This window comes from Rhinolophus ferrumequinum, chromosome 23, assembly GCF_004115265.2.
Source record: "Rhinolophus ferrumequinum isolate MPI-CBG mRhiFer1 chromosome 23, mRhiFer1_v1.p, whole genome shotgun sequence".
Taxonomy (NCBI): Eukaryota; Metazoa; Chordata; class Mammalia; order Chiroptera; family Rhinolophidae; genus Rhinolophus; species Rhinolophus ferrumequinum.
Window position 1 is genome coordinate 24,561,166 of NC_046306.1, and position 16,081 is coordinate 24,577,246.

A 16,081-nucleotide genomic window follows, 5' to 3' on the forward strand; every position below is an offset into this window, starting at 1 on the left:
ACAAAGAAAAACTATTAGAATTAATTGAGTTTAGCAATGTTGCTGGATACAAGATCAATACACAACAATTGTATTTCTATACGCTAGCAATGAATAATTGAAATAGAAAAAATAATACCATTACAATATCATAAAGAATACAAACTACTGAGGGATAAATATTGCACAAGTTATGAAAAATTTATACAATGGAAACTATAAAATATTGCTGAGAGAAATGAAAGAAAACCTAAATAAATGATGAGGTATAAGTTGATCCTCATAATTTGTGGATTCTGCATTTGCAAATTCACATACGAGCTAGAATTTATTTGTAACCCCCAAATCAATAATGGCAGTGCTGTTGAGGTCACTGGCAGACACACACACACAGGGCAGCAAAACATTTGAGTAGCTTGATGCACCCATTCCCAGCTGAAGTCAGACAAGGTGATACTCTGCCTTCTAGTTTCAGCTCTCATATTATAAGCAAGTGTTCTTTCTGCAGTCTCTTTAGTGCCACATTTTTCACATTTGTATTTTTGTTGGTGATTTTAACATGGCCCCCAAGCATAGCGTTGAAGTGCTGTTTAGTGTTCCTTTGTGCAAGAAGGCTGGGATGTACTGTACTGAGAAAATTTGTATGTTAGATTAACTTCATTCAAGCATGAATGCCGTTGGCTGTAATTTAAATGTTAATAAATCAACAATAGATATTACTTAAGGTGACTTTAAACAGAGATACACATTAAACAGAGATACACATTAAACAAAATTACATATGTATTGATCAGAACCACAAAAGACCCCAAATGGCTAAAGCAAGCTTGAGGAAGAAAAACAAAGTTGGAGGTATCATGCTACCTGATATCAAAATATACTACAAGTCTGTAGTAATCAAAACAGTGTGGTACTGGCATAAAAACAGACACATAGAGAGACCAGAAATAAACCCTTGCTTATATGGTCAATTAATACTGTGTTTCCCCGAAAATAAGACCTAGCCGGACCATCAGCTCTAATACATCTTTTGGAGCAAAAATTAATATAAGACCTAGTCTTATTTTACTATAATATAAGACCGGGTCATAATATAATATAATATAATATAATATAATATAATATAATACCCGGTCTTATGTTAATTTTTGCTCCAAAAGATGCAGTAGAGCTGATGGTCCGGCTAGGTCTTATTTTCGGGGAAACACGGTATATGACAAATGAGGCAAGAATATACAATGGAGTAAAGACAGTCTCTTCAATAAGTGGTGTTGGGAAAACTAGACAGATACATGCAAAAAACGAAACTAGACTATTTTCTTACACCGTATACAAGAATAAACTCAAAATAGACCAAAGACTTAAATGTAAGACCCGAAACCATAAAACTCCTAGAAGAAAACATAGGCAGTAAACTTTCTGACATTGTACTTAGTAATAATTTTTTGGACATGTCTCTTTAGGCAAGGGAAACAAATGAAAAAATAAACAGATGGGATTACATCAAACTAAAAAGATTTTGCACAGCAAAGGAAATCATCAAAAAAACAGAAAGACAACCTACTGAATAAGAGAAGATATTCACCAATGATACATCTGATAAGGGGTTAATACCCAAAATATATAAGGAACGCATACAACTTACCACCAAAAAAAACAAACAATCCAATTTGAAAAATGGGCAGAGGACCTGAATAGACATTTCTCCAAAGAGGACATACAGATGGCCAATAGACATATGAAAAGGTGCTCAATGTCACTAACCAATCATCAGAGAAATGCAAATTAAAACCACAATGAGATGACCTCATACCTGTCAGGATGGCTATTATCAAAAAATTGAGAAACAACAAGTGTTGGCAAGGATGTGGAGAAAAGGGAACTCATGCACTGTTGGTGGGATTGCAGATTGGTTCAGCCACTATGGAAAACAGTATGGAGAGTCCTCAAAAAATTACAAATAGAACTACCATATGACCCAGCAATGCCACTTCTGGATATTTATCTGAAGAAATCCAAAACACTAATTTGAAAAGATATATGCATCATTTTGTTCATTGCAGTATTATTTACAATAGTCAAGATATGGAAGCAACCTGAGTTATCATCGATAGATGACTGGATAAAGAAGATGTGGCTCATATATGCAATGGAATATTACTCGGTCATGAAAAAGAATGAAATCTTACCATTTGCAATAACATCAATAGAACCAGACGGTATTATGCTAAGGGAAATAAGTCAGACAGAGAAAGACAAATACCACATGATTTCCCTTATATGTGGAATCTAAAAAACAAAATAACTGAATAATTGAAACAGAGACAATCTCATACACAGAGAACAAACTGATGGTTGCCAAGTGGGAGAGGGGTTGGGGGAGCTGGATGGAAAAGGTGAAGGGATTAAGTACAAATTGGCAGTTACAAAATAGTCACAGGGATGTAAATCACAGTACAGGAAATATAGTCAATAATATTGTAATAACTATGTGCGGTGCTGGGTGGCTACTAGACTTATGGTGGGGATCACCAATAAGTTATAAAAATGTCTAACGACTATGCTGTACACCTGAAATTAATATAATATTGACTGTCAACTATAATTGAAAAACAAAAATTTTTAAAAAGATTGTGTATTGATCAGTTGATGACAATGGTGTGACTGGAGGCTCCCAGAGACCTAGCCCTGTGCTTCCCTTAGGAGCAGTGGTTCATATTCATTAATTCAATGTGCGCGGAGACTTTACAGAACGCAACTCCCAGAAATAACGAGCATCAACTGTACTTTGTTCATGGGCCAGAAAACTCAATATTGTCAAGATGGCAATTCTCCCCAAATTGATCTATAGATTCAATGAAATCCCAATCAAAATCCCAGCATGCTTTTTGGAGAAATTGACAAGCTGATTTTAAAAATCATATAGAAATATAAAGGACCAAAAATGGTCGAAACAGCTCTGAAAAAGAATAAAGTTAGAGGGCTAACACTACCTGATTTCAATAATTATTATAGCTATAGTAATAAGAACAGTATGGCATAAAGATAAACCACAGATCAATAGAACAGAATAGAGTCCAAAAATAAACCACACATATTTGGACAATTGATTTTTTTACAAAGTTATGAAGGCAATGCAGTAAACGAAGTCTAGCTTTTTTTAAAAAATGGTGCTGGAACAACGGGATAAACATATGAAAGAAAAACAAAACTTCAACTTATGCCTCACAATGTATACAAAAATTAACTCAAAATGGAGCATAAATCTAAATGTAAAACCTAAAACAATAGAACTTCTAGAAGAAAACACAGGAGAAAATCTTTGTGGCCTAGGGTTAGGCAAATATCTCTTAGAAATGCCACCAAAAGAACAATCCATAAAAGAGCAAATGGATAAACTGAACTACATCAAAATGTAAAACTTATGCACTTTTAGAGACATTTAAGAGAATAAAAAGACAAAACAGACTGGAAGAAAATCTTTACAAAGCATATATTTAATAAAGGACTTGTATCCAGAATATTTAAAGAACTCTCAAACTGAACAATAAGAAAACAAACAATCCAATACAAAACTTGGCAAGAGATTTGCATAGACATGTCACCAGAGAAAATTAACATAGGCCCTATAGCACACGAAAAGATGGTCAGCATCATTTGTCATAAAAAAATTAAATTTTAAAAATGTTTAAGTTTAAATCAAAATACCAATGAGCTCTCACTAGATACCTAATGGAATGGCTCAAATTAACAAGACTAACCATGACAATCTTGGCAAGTATGTGGAGGAACTGGAACTCTTATATGCTGCCGGCAGGAATGGAAAATGGTAGAACCACCTTGGAAACACTTTGACAGTTTCTTAAAAATTAAAACCTCCCATGTGATCCAGCCATTTGACTCCTAGGTGCTTACCCAAGAGAAAAAGAAATCTGTGTTCCTACAAAGACTTCCACGAATGTTCATAATAGCTTTATTGGTAGTAGTTCTAACCTGGAAATAATCCAGATGTCCATCAACAACATACTGACTTGTGGATAAACAAGTTGTGACATATCCATACAGGGAATGCTACGCAGCCTCAGAAAAGAATGAGCTACTGACACACACAATAAAACGGACAGATCTCAGAATAATTATGCTGAGTGAAAGGGACGAGACAAGAGAGTACAAAAGCAGGATTCTATTTATAAAAAGCTCTAGAAAATGCAAATTAATCTACAGTAACTGAGAGCAGATCAGTGGTTGCCAGGGGGAGGATGATGAAGGGCTAGAAGGGAGGTTTACAAGATGAAAGTGAAAATGCACGAGGACTCTTTTAGGGGTGATGCTTATGTGCCTTATGTTGAATATGGTGATGGTTTCGTGGGTGTATACATACATCAAAAATTATTAAATTGTACACTTTAAATATGTGCAATTTGTTCTATGTTAGCTATGCCTCAATAAAAATGTTTTATTAAAAAAAGTGGGGGACATAGAGCCAGCTTGAAGGGACTCCCACAGGCCCAAGTTGGAACATCAAAAAGAACAATGATGACAGTGGATTTTTACACATTGAATAGTAATAATAATAAAAGAATCCATGAAGAGAGAGGAAAACTTTCCTTGACAAAGAATGTAGAAAGGATAATAGAATTAGGAAAAATCTCCATCTTGCAGTGACCAATAAAATAGTTAATTCAGAAAAGGTATCAATGGCTGCTAAAAGTCACAGAGTAAAAATTTGTGGGGGAATTCACACAGGATAGTCACACAGTCTCAAACACGCAATTCAGGACACAGATGAATTGCCATTTACAAAGGGAAAGATTCACTTTACAATGGAGAGATCTGCTGGAACCACTTTAACCAAATGATCACATTTAGCATCACTAATGATAGGACAAACGGGCATGATGCCCTCCTTATATAACGCCCTGGGGAGGACGCGACCTTACCTCTGTAGTGTTATTGCCTTAAATGTGCCACACGAAGCTAATCACGAGGAAACAATCAGATACGCCCAAATGGAGGGACATTCAACAAGACAACGGGGCTGTCTCAAAAAATGTCAATGTCATAAAAGAAAAAGAAAAGAAAGAAAAACGGCATGGGTAAGTACCATGGGCATTATTCATTCTAGACCAGACACTAAAGGAATATATCAGCCAAACGAAGTGCCTAATCCTTGATGGAGTCCTGGACTGAAAAAAAAAAATCAAAATAAAACGGCTATAAAAGACATTATCATACATTTGGGGAACTCAGAACATGGGCAATACGATGACAGACTGTGCGCTGCTAGTATTGTAACAGCGTTAAACGTTTTGGTTATTTCAATGTTTGCTGTTTTTGTTGTATAGAAGAATGCTCTTGTTTTGGGGTGATACATGGTACGTGCTGAAGTATTTAGAGGTGAAATGGCATGATAGCTAAACCTATACCTCTATTCAATCTCTCTCTCTCTCTCTCTCTCTCTCTCTCTCTCTCTCTCTCTCCCCCCCCCCCCCACTGCTCTCTCTCCCTTCATCTCTCCCTCTTCCCTCTCTCCCTGGAGAAAGGCGGGAGGGAGGGAGTACATAGGTAAAGAGCATACCGGGTGTTCGTTGCACGATTATTGTAACTTTTCTGTTGGTATAAAAATACTCCAGTTAAAAGCTGAAGGAGACCGGGAGTGGGTAGTTGGCCCAGGAGGGTCTTTCCAGCTCAGGGCTCAGACCTTTGACCGCCAGGCAGCACCTGGGCCTCTCCTGACCTACCACCCACCCAGCAGCTCCTTTCTCCTCTCAGCAGCCATATAACCCTGTCTGGCCTGGGCCTCTGATAGCAGGAAGGTTGTCCCCTCCGGCCTGTGTCCTCCTCCTGCGTCTTCCCTCATACAGCCCCCTGGAGTGCAGCTCAGAAGAAAGCAGGGTCAAGCTACAAGAGGAGGGAGCAAATATGGAGAAGCCGCGCAACGACAGGCTGCTGATGTCTTCTGGACCTCCTGCAATGGCCTCAAGAGGTACAAGGCCACCAGCTCCGTGTGACGATGACGGACGTGGTGTATGCTTACAGGAAAGGTTCACCCTGCAGTGGCTTCCATCTCACTGCGGGTAACAACTAGAGTCCTACCATGGCACACACACCGTTTGTGTGGCCCTGTCCCCATCCTGGCTGATCTCTTCCCACCTCACTGTTCCAGCCCCATTAGCTTTTGTGTTATCTGGATGACACACATCGCGACACTCCTGCCTCAGGGCTTATGTGCCTGTCTGTTCTCCGGAATTCTTCTCCCGCTCCCCGCCATATCAATTCAGCTCCCTCCCTCTCCTCTTATCTTTCTTGCTGACCTTATTTTTATTTTTTTCTCCTGCATACACATCACCATCTCAGGTACCGTCTGTTTGTCCTATTTATTGTCCGTCACTCCCACTAAAATGCCAGTCCCTCTCCTGTTCACTGCTGTATTCCCAGCACCTAGAAGAGTGCCTGGCACATAGTAGGTGCTCAATAAAGATTTCTTGAGTGACTGACTCCACAGCCAAGTTTCTACTTTCCTTTGGACAGCGGTGTGTGTGTCTGCATGCATAGGCGAGTGTGTGTGTGCGTGCGTGACTGTGTGTGTGTGTGTGTGTGTGTGTGTGTGTGTGTGTGTGTTGGGAAGGCTGGGGTGAGGGGTGGTGGGCCAGCTGGGCCATCCTCCTGAGACTTATTTCCTGGGGTGTAAGCAGAGTTCTCAGAGCATTGGGTGGACGCCACTCGCAGCATCAACACGTTATATAATCTGGCACCAGGCAGGGGTGAGAGGGGCTGGCAGGGCCTCTATTCTGTGTTTGCCCAGAGAAGCATCCCCAGGCCACATCCCAAGCTGCCAACCTTTCAGCTTTGTGCTCCCTAATCACCCTGACAGGAACCACTGTCTATTCGCCCAGCCCACTTGTTCTGAAAGAAGCTGCACACACGGACACTCAGGGCCTGGGAGGAGCTCGGGCACTGGTATGTCCTGGATGCTGGCTGCTGCCTGCGGCCTCGGCCCCACCGAGGCATTGGTGACCTTGGGAGGCTGAGCTCACCTGTCCACCTGCCCACACATGCCTGCGGCTCTACTGGGCCTCTGCCTCTGTGCCCACTGACCTTTCCTGAGCTGGGTCGCATGGCCTGAGCTTCCTCGAAAGGCACAACCCAGTGCCTCAGACCTCCTCTTACTCACAGAGTGACCCAGGGCAGGTCATAGGGTGATGCCAGCCTCAGCGACCTCCACTGTATGCCAGGGAGTCATACTGGTAACTGACCTCACATGGTTACGGGATGTAACACACATCAGGGGCCTGGCTCCCTCTCAGAGGCCAGCAAGTGACGGCTGCTGTTATAGTCCCAGTCATGGAGGGGCCACGCTGAGCCAGGCCCAGGCCAACTGCTGGGGATCCAGAGTCATCCATTCATTACACTTCTACTTCCTTGGCACTCGGAGCCCAGCGCACGGAGACAGATTTAAGTAAACAAACAGCATGAGCAGGCAGTGAGTGCTTTGAAGGACAGAAATCCGGGCAATGGGATAGGGAGGGTCAGGGTGGCAGGGAAGGCCTCCCTGCAGAGGTAACATTGAGCAGGGGCCTGACTGAAGTGAGGGGTGAGCCAGGCAGCCGGCTGGGGAGAGGGGAGCAGCAAGTGGGGGAGCAGCAAGTGCAAAGGCCCTGGATGGAGGGTTAGACGCAGGGAGGCTGCAACGGAGTAAGAGGAGAGGAGAGGAGGTTGGAGACATCAGGTCACGCAGGGCCTGGAGGCCACTGCAATGTCTTTGGCTTTTCCTGCCAGTGGTCGAGGGAGACTTAGGAGGGTTGTGAGCTGAGTGACAGAATCCAGCTACCATTTTCAAGGGGCCCCTTGACTTCCATGTTGGGAAAAGATTTGAGGTGGGGTCGGTTGGAGAAGGAGGGAGGGGCCAGGAGGCCAGCAGCGTAACCCTGGGAGAGGTGCCCATGCTGCACCAGGCTGGCAGAGGCACAGGTGTGGGAGGTGGCCAGAGTCAGGGGAGATGCTGGAGGTAGACTGGCTGACCGATTAGACGAGGCAGAAGAGGAGAATGGTGTCAGGACAGATGCAATAATGACAATTGCGGACTCCTCTCACCTTTCCTGGCCCTCTGCAATAATCACAGCTCTCTGAGAGCTACACATTATTCTCCCCATTTTACAGATAGAGGAATGGGGCCCAGCAAGAAGGGGGGTGACTCGAAGCAATGGCTGTCTGGCTCAGCCCAGGTCTGGACACAGAGGGTTATCACTGTCTTTCTCAGAGATATTCCCTTCACAGACAGGTGTGGCCCGTGCCACGGTTCGCCCACCTGCGTCTCAGACTCTTCTTTCCGGGTGCACACGGCACTTTCCTCTGAGAGAACGATGCAAGACACCGATTCGCCGTTACATGACAGGGCTACTGAAATCTCCATGCCTTCTGGCCCTCTGTGCCACAGCCACCTGCCCAGGGCCTCACCCCTGCATCCAAATGTGCCCATCATCTCCGCTCACCCATCCAAGGGCACCTCAAAGTCAACAGGCTGGAAGTGGCGCTGACCTCCCCTCCATGCCCAGTCTCCTTCCCATCTCTGGGGGTAAGGACACCACCGCCTCCCTTAGCACTCGGCAGGTGTTCACTTACTTGCTCCCGGTACCTGCTCTACGAGGCAGGCACCATGGATAGCCCCTTGTACAGGTGAGAAAACCACCGCACCAAGAAGTGAAGTGGCTTGCCTAAGTCAGCCAGCTGGTGAGTGGCAGAGCTGGGATTTGAACCCAGGCCCTTCTATTCCAGAGCCTAACTCTACCCTCGCTGCCCACCAGTCAGCACTGCGGGGAGGCTGAGGCCCAAGAAGCAGAAAGTGCTTGACAAACATCTACTCCCTCACCTCTGACTCCGTACACGGTCCTGCCACTGGGAACCACACTGTCGTACTCGATTCTGTGATGTCCTGTTCTTCACAGATTAGAAAGCCACGGTCCAGAGCTATTGCAACATGAGCCAATTATACACAATTAGAAAGTGGCAGAATGGGATTGAACTTGGGTCTGTCTGACGCCAGAGCTCATGCCCACCTAGAGGAAGGCAGTTTCTTCACTATCTTTTCTATGCAACCGTGAAATGTGCGTGGGAGAGGGGAAGACGTGCCAGGAAACCCTGACCTACGGCAGACCAGGCCAGGGAGGAGAAACCCAATCCAAGGCGTATGTTACACTTTGGGGTTTTCTTCCAGATGGAAAAGCGGTTTATTATTGCGATGGCCACCGCGTTCCACCACCTGAAACATCAATAGCCGAGGTAATTGGGGGCCTGTCTGGCTGCTCGGTCCCTGAAAAGAATTTTCAGGTAGGTTTCAGCCAGGAGCACTGAATTTTACTTAGAATGTAAAATGTATGTGTGAAATGTTTTCTCTGAAGTGGGAATAGGTAATTGATTTTTTTTAAAAAAGGCAACCTTTCTGGTCTCTGAAAAATGCTTTCAGGTCCCTTTCTTATTTTCCTGTGCATAAAGACAATTATCTCAGGTCAGCACTCCACGCAGGAAATGGGACTCCCTAATTCCGCCCAGCAAATGGTTCACTGTAGCTTTTCCTTGTTGCAAGAAGAATTAATGTATCAGCTTGATTCATATCAGAGGAGAAAAACCAGGCCCTGCCTTCAGCCATGGACTGAGGTAAGAGATTCCAGAGGGTATGGAAAGCCCCCTCTCCACTTCTACACACAGTGTCCTGCTTGGGAGGCTCACTTTTCCTCTCTGTGCCTTCCTTTCCTGTCTGGACAATACTGGTCATCAAAGCCCCCACCTCTAATAAGCCCCTCTCATGGGAAGTGGTGAAAATCGCCACACATTATCCCCTTCCTCCATCCATGCCCTTTGGTGTTTCCCCCTCACCCTGACTCTGGACATGTCCATATCACTTGCTTTGGCCAACAGGACAATAACAAGTGTGACACAAGCAGAGCCTGGCAAAGCACCGGCTGCTCGTTGGGACTCTGAGACCACCATGTGAATGAGCCTGAGCTAGCCTGCTGGAGGGTGGGAGGCCACCTGAAACAGCAATGGGCACCCAGACCAACCAACCTGCCAATTGCCAGACAGGTGCGTGAAGCCATTCTAGAGGAGTGGACCAGCTCAGCGGTCCAGACCAGAAGAACTTCCCGGCAGACCTATAGGAGTGTGAGAAATAACTGCCTGTTGTTTCACTCCACTCATTGGAGGAGGGGAGAGGAGGGTAATGTTTTGTTCCGCAGCAGCAGCTGACTGACATATCGCCTCTCACCTTGTATCCATTAGGTTCTTTGGTATTTGAGTAAAAAAAGAACTTATTGGGAGATTATCAGGGATAAGAGAAGTGAGGCAAAGGCTGGAGAGCCAGGCTTGGAAGCAGGCAGGAACCAGAATAGCAGCCAGGGCCCTGGCTGTGGAATGAACACGTCAGCCAATCCTTCCGTTCTTGCATCACCCACTCAACAGTTAAAGCACGAGTTCATGTGTCCTGCCTCGGTTGTGTCAGTGTGCCCCGAGGAAAAGACACCCACAGGGCGGTGAGAAAGCGTGAAGCCTTCGGAGCTGGCCTATCTCAGCTCAAACCCCAGCCTGCTCCGAGCAAACGAGTTCATCGTTGAGCTGGCTTTGGCTCTCCGTCAACGGGCTGGGAGCCGCACCGTGTTCTGGATTTCCTGCGAAGAGGAACGAAGTGATGTGTATAGAGCACTGCGAACAGCACCTGGCATTCGGAAAGCACTCAGTCAGCACAGCTCGTGGTACTGTTATTACTATTATTGTTGTTATGTTCTGCTATGGGAGGGGAAAACCACAGGAATTCTCCTGAGGGATTTGTCAAATCACTAGGTGCCACGTGGGACAGGGAATTTCCCAAAAGGAAATCATGGTGCTGTCAGGAAGGGGAGGGTGGACACGAGGTGACCAAAAATGGTGAATGTCCCAGCTGGCGGTGCTGTGAAGACTCGGCTTCGTCCTTCTTGTTACTGAGCCAAATGTCACGACAGAGACAACTGCTAAGCTGGACCTAGTGCCTGCATCTGGGGCTGACCTTCTGGTTGGGGGGAGGCTGGCACTGAATGGGTGAGTTAATGAAGAATGCAATGATTCTCGACAGCACCAAGTGCAAGGACGGATGGGGAAGAAAGGGGCACGGCGCTGCTTAAGCAGTGTGATGGAATGAAAGAAGTGTTCATGAAACTGGTGTAAAGTGTGAAGGGAATGATCTAGCATCTTATCAGCCGCCGCTTGATGTATGCACAGGCTCTCTGTACGCCATCCATTTTATTTGGCCTCACAAGGAACGAGGAAAGGCTAAACTGTTTTTGAAAACTTGCTGACCCATTCAGCACCTTCATCACATCAATGTGAAAACTGAGGCTCACAAAGGGGAAGGGACTTGCCCAAGCAGCACAGCAAAGACCAGGAGACAGGGCTCCTCATCCCCCACCCAGGGACTTCCTGGGGGGAAGGGGAGGGGCAGTAACACAATTACAGGAGTATCAGAGTCCCACCTGTGAGCTCAGCTTCTCTATCAGCTCCCCTCCGAGGCCCCTGAAACCCTTCTGTGGACACCTGAGGCTCCAAGGAATCCCACTTGCAAACCACAAGTGTGCATAAATGATGTCTTAGAATAAACAGATGTGGCTGGAATCCTTGATCTGCCCCTTACTTGCTGTGTGATCTTGGGTTGGTCACTTGACCTCTCTGAGCTGTCTGCATCATCTCTCCAGTGGTGATAGGAATGAGGAGATAGATCTGGGTTCTGGAGCCCTGGCTCCATCACTGCCTTGCTCTGTGTCTTGGTGAGCTCCTTCCCTCTGCTGGGCCCCAAACCTGATGACAGATTGGGATTCCTCATTCTAGCCTTTCCTGGGTCTGCCTCTTGATGGACATGGCAACTTATAGAGTCCTGAACGCACAGCCTGCCCCCTCCTCCCTCTCAGACTCTATGGAGGAGAGAAATCTATGAGGCCACTGGCAGCCCCCACAACCCAGAAATAGCAGGCCAGCTGGTAAGCGGCTGACCTCTGGGGGCTCAGGGCCTGAGCTGAAGCCTGTTGCCTAGCAACAGGAACCATCACACACCGTGGGTAGCCAAGGGTTCCGGTGGTGGCCCACATCATCAGCCCAGACCAGATCTGTCTGGGTGCTGCTAAGGGCAGGCAAAAAAATATCCTTGGAGGCTTGGAAGGAAGCTCCCCTCTGCAGGGGCCTTGCGTGTGGTCCTGCCTACCTGCAGCCTTCTAGCATGTCCTAGAAATACACAGGCACTGCTAGGTAATCATCTTTAATTCTGGCAAGAACTCAGCAAATAGGGACCATCCTCCTCCCTGTACAGGGCCTGGCCCAGGGTCTTGCTCAGGATCAGGTGCTTGGTCAGCCGACAGCCCGTCAACCGTGGACTGAAGGGAGCAAGGGTGGAGGAGCCGGAGGTCCTAGGTAGGTTTCGGAGTGGGTTTGGTGAGAGAGGTGGAAGATGAGGTGGTAAGGAGAGATGGCGTTTGGGGGCCTGATACCTTCCAGGTCCTGGCAATTTAAGGTCTAGGGTATAACTGCAGTGGAGTGGCAGTCCCAGAAGTAAAGTGGTCAAGGCCCTGAGCTACTTGGGGTGGAACGGGCCTGCGTGGCACCTGGGCCATGGCTCTGGGAGGCAGTCCCTTCCATGGACACACTCAGGATTGTGGCTGCTGAAGCACTGAGCGTCTGGTACTGACCCGTTTCTTCAGACACCACCTCATCCCTTCCTTGGCCAACCCAGCTTGTAGCGTTAGGGAGTACTTCAGGGTATGGGACAAAGCCCCCTGGACCACGCCTTGCACAAACCTCAGACTCCAGCTTCCAGGTCTCTGCTTGCTGTCCGTGGCACCCTTCACAAATGAGTCCCCCCACCCCCCGGGTGTGATGAGGGTTTCTCCTGAGGATAACTCCTAATGGGTATCATTACCCTCATTCCACAGTTGAAGACTCTGAGACTCAGAGAGGTTAAGCAACTTACTCAAGCTCACACAGCTGGTAAGGGCAGGGCTGGGATTCAAGATTATTTATGCTAGTTATCTATTACTGCATAACAAACTACCCCACAACATAATGACTGAAAACAGCAACCCTATTGTGTGCATGAATGTGCGATTTGGGCCAGACTTGGCGGAGATGGCTCATCTCTGCTCTTGTTGGCATTAGCTGCGGTAGCTCGGAGGCTGGGGCTGGAATCTTCTCAAGGCTTCTTCACTTGTGCTGCCTGTTGGCTGAGACTCTAGCTGAGTGGCTGGCTCTCTGTGGGGCCTGGACTTCCTCACAACATGGTTCCTGGGTTCCAAGAGCGAAGAGCTCTGAGAGAGCCTGCCTCCAAAGCCCATCTTCTCCTCCTAGGAAGGATTGAATGAGGGGAGAATAAAGCTTGGAGGGAGGGAGCTGCCTGGAACTGACAGGTTGCCATCTAGGATCCAAGCAGAATGCTCTGTCCATGAACCCCGGGTAAGCCTGGAGGGCAGGGCTGACGCAGGTGCTCCACAACCTCTCTCCCAAAGGCAGAAGAGTGGGACTGGTCATCAGAGGTCTGAGCTGGTTAGACAGGCCAGGGAGCTGGCATAGAGAGGCCCCAGGCAGAAACCGGCCTTTAAACTGCAAAACTGCCCCTGACACAGCTGCTCCCACTTGGAAGTCTAGCCCCTTTTGAGGCCAAGAACCCAGGAGAGCCCGTACTTCCTCCTTTCACCGCCACAGTCAGCAGCACCTCCACAATGCATGAGTCCGAGCTCTTGCCCTCAGGTCCACGGGCACAGCCGGAGCCAGCCGCCATCACTTCTGGATCATTGTAACCTCCTCACTGCCTCCCCTGCCCCCTTCCAAGTCATTTTCCACTTAGCAGCCAGAGAAGTTTTAAAACTTGTCAGCTAAACATCACACTACTCCCAGATTTAGAGACTGAGGACTTCCCATCCTTAGACTAAAATTAAACTCTTCAAACTCAAACCCCTGCAGGCATCACTGTCAGCCCTTTGCCTCTTCACCCCAGGGGGCCAGGAATGGACTCTGTGGGGACAGAGCCAGGAGTGCAATTTCCAGGCTCTCGGCCTCATGTAGAAAGGTGCTGGCTCAGGTAGTAAATGGCCATCAACTGGGATTGGATGGCCATCAGCTGTGTCTAGTTGGCCGTCAGCTGTAACCAGTGAGCCATTGGCCACTAATATAACTGCTGTGGCTACGCTAGCAGCAAATGGGGGCTAGCAAGAAGATGGTGGCTGAGCTAGCAAGAGCGGATTGCAGCTAGCAAGTGGGGTTGGTTGGCAGAGAAAAGCAGACAGCAGGTTGCAGATCATGTGGCTCCTGCTTCCTGCGTCTCCAACCCAGCCGCCAGCGAGAATATAGTGGTATGACTCCCCTATCTATGGCTCCGTGGGTGTTCCTTTTTGGCCTCACCATGTCCTGCATTCTTATATTGGGAGTGGGACCAGAGACCCCGCATGACAGCCTCCCACATCTTTGGCCAATTCCTTCTTGTCCTGGTCTCAGCTTCAATGCCACCTCCTTGGAGAGGTGTCTCTGACCACCTGGTCTAAATGAGTCCCTACCCTTTATCTGAGGTCATCTTTATCCCTCTGTGATGTCACTCTAATTGTTGGCTTGCTTTTTCTTTGTCTCCCCTCTACCCAGCCCTGGTCTCATGAGGGCAGGGACCACATCCAACTGGCTCACTCACTGCCGTGTCCCAAGCATTTAGAGCAGGGCTTGGAGCAGAGCAGACACTTAGTAAACCCTGTGAATGAGTGAGAGGGTTGAATGAATAAATGCATTCATAAACACACATATTCTCACTCTGGGCACTCTATCACATGCTCAGATCCTCTCCCACACTTGCAAACACACACGCTTATCCACGCCTGGCTCACACATTCCGAGACTCAACAGGCAGATAAGCTCTTAGATGCTTGCTTCCCTGTAACAAAGCAGGGACGCTGTCGCCCCCTTCTGGACAAGTAGAGGAAGTGTAGTCAGGTTTTGGACGCCCCCCTGAGGCTAACCCTAGCTTTCCTTTCTTGCAGATACCAGGGTGATTCCTGCCTGCTCTCCCCTCCCCAGCGGGATCTCGGTATAATTTCTGAGCCTTCCCTCTTTACCCTGGTATTTAGCTACGGGCCTGACCTCAGGATGCTCTAATTGGGTGTTTAGAAGGAATGGGGGAGGAAGAGAAGTGGGAAATCAGAAAGCTCACCTCCTCCCCTCTCCAAGCCGAGTTTCAAGGCCTGTCAGGGCAGGTGTGCAGTCAACGTTCGTACTCTCATAGGTTTGAAATAAGATGTGAAAGCCTCTGAATGTCAGGATGAAACCCTGGATTCTATCCTGTAGTTCACAGGGAGTCTCTGCGAGTTTTAGAGCAAAGGAGGAAAAGGATTAGAACTATGCTTTGGAAAGATAAACCAGACCATGCGTGTTCATTTGTTCATTCATTCATTCATTCATTCATTCATCTAACCAGCTCTGGGAATCCAATAGTAACCAGACAGAGGTGATGCTGGCCTTTGTGGAACATGGTCTCCGGTGATATGTATGGGTAGTTTGTATGGGAGTGGAGATTTGGACACAGAGGGGTATCACCCCAGTTTTAGGCATGGTAAATCCTGGGGCAAGGAGGGACTCACATGAGAGCTTCAGCTCCTGCCCAGGTAAGCCCTGTCGCCTCGGGCCCCCTCTCCAGCCCCATCTGACTCAAGATCTGCATCAGTTGATTTTTGTTCTGGTCCGGTCAAATAGATGCAAATAGCATGCAAATATATACAAGAGGTTCTAACTCAGGGTATGTTAAATAAATGTATTATGGTCTGCCTGCTGCAATTATAGTCAAACTCAGCATTTAGGTTGTGACCAACATGAAATACTGAACTGATTTTAGTATCAGACAGCATAATCACTTCAGAGACAAGATGAGGCAGAGGCCTGGGGACCCAGACAGACCATATGGGAGATGCACACGTGGCAGATGTTTATAGAAGATTCACTGTGCTCAGGAGGCAAGACAAGAGGAGGGCACAGATTTCATTATCAGCCAGGGCTGGAGCTTCAGTCCTTTCATCAAAGGAACATGGACAAGGAGTTAGACGTCCTGGGTACTAGTCCC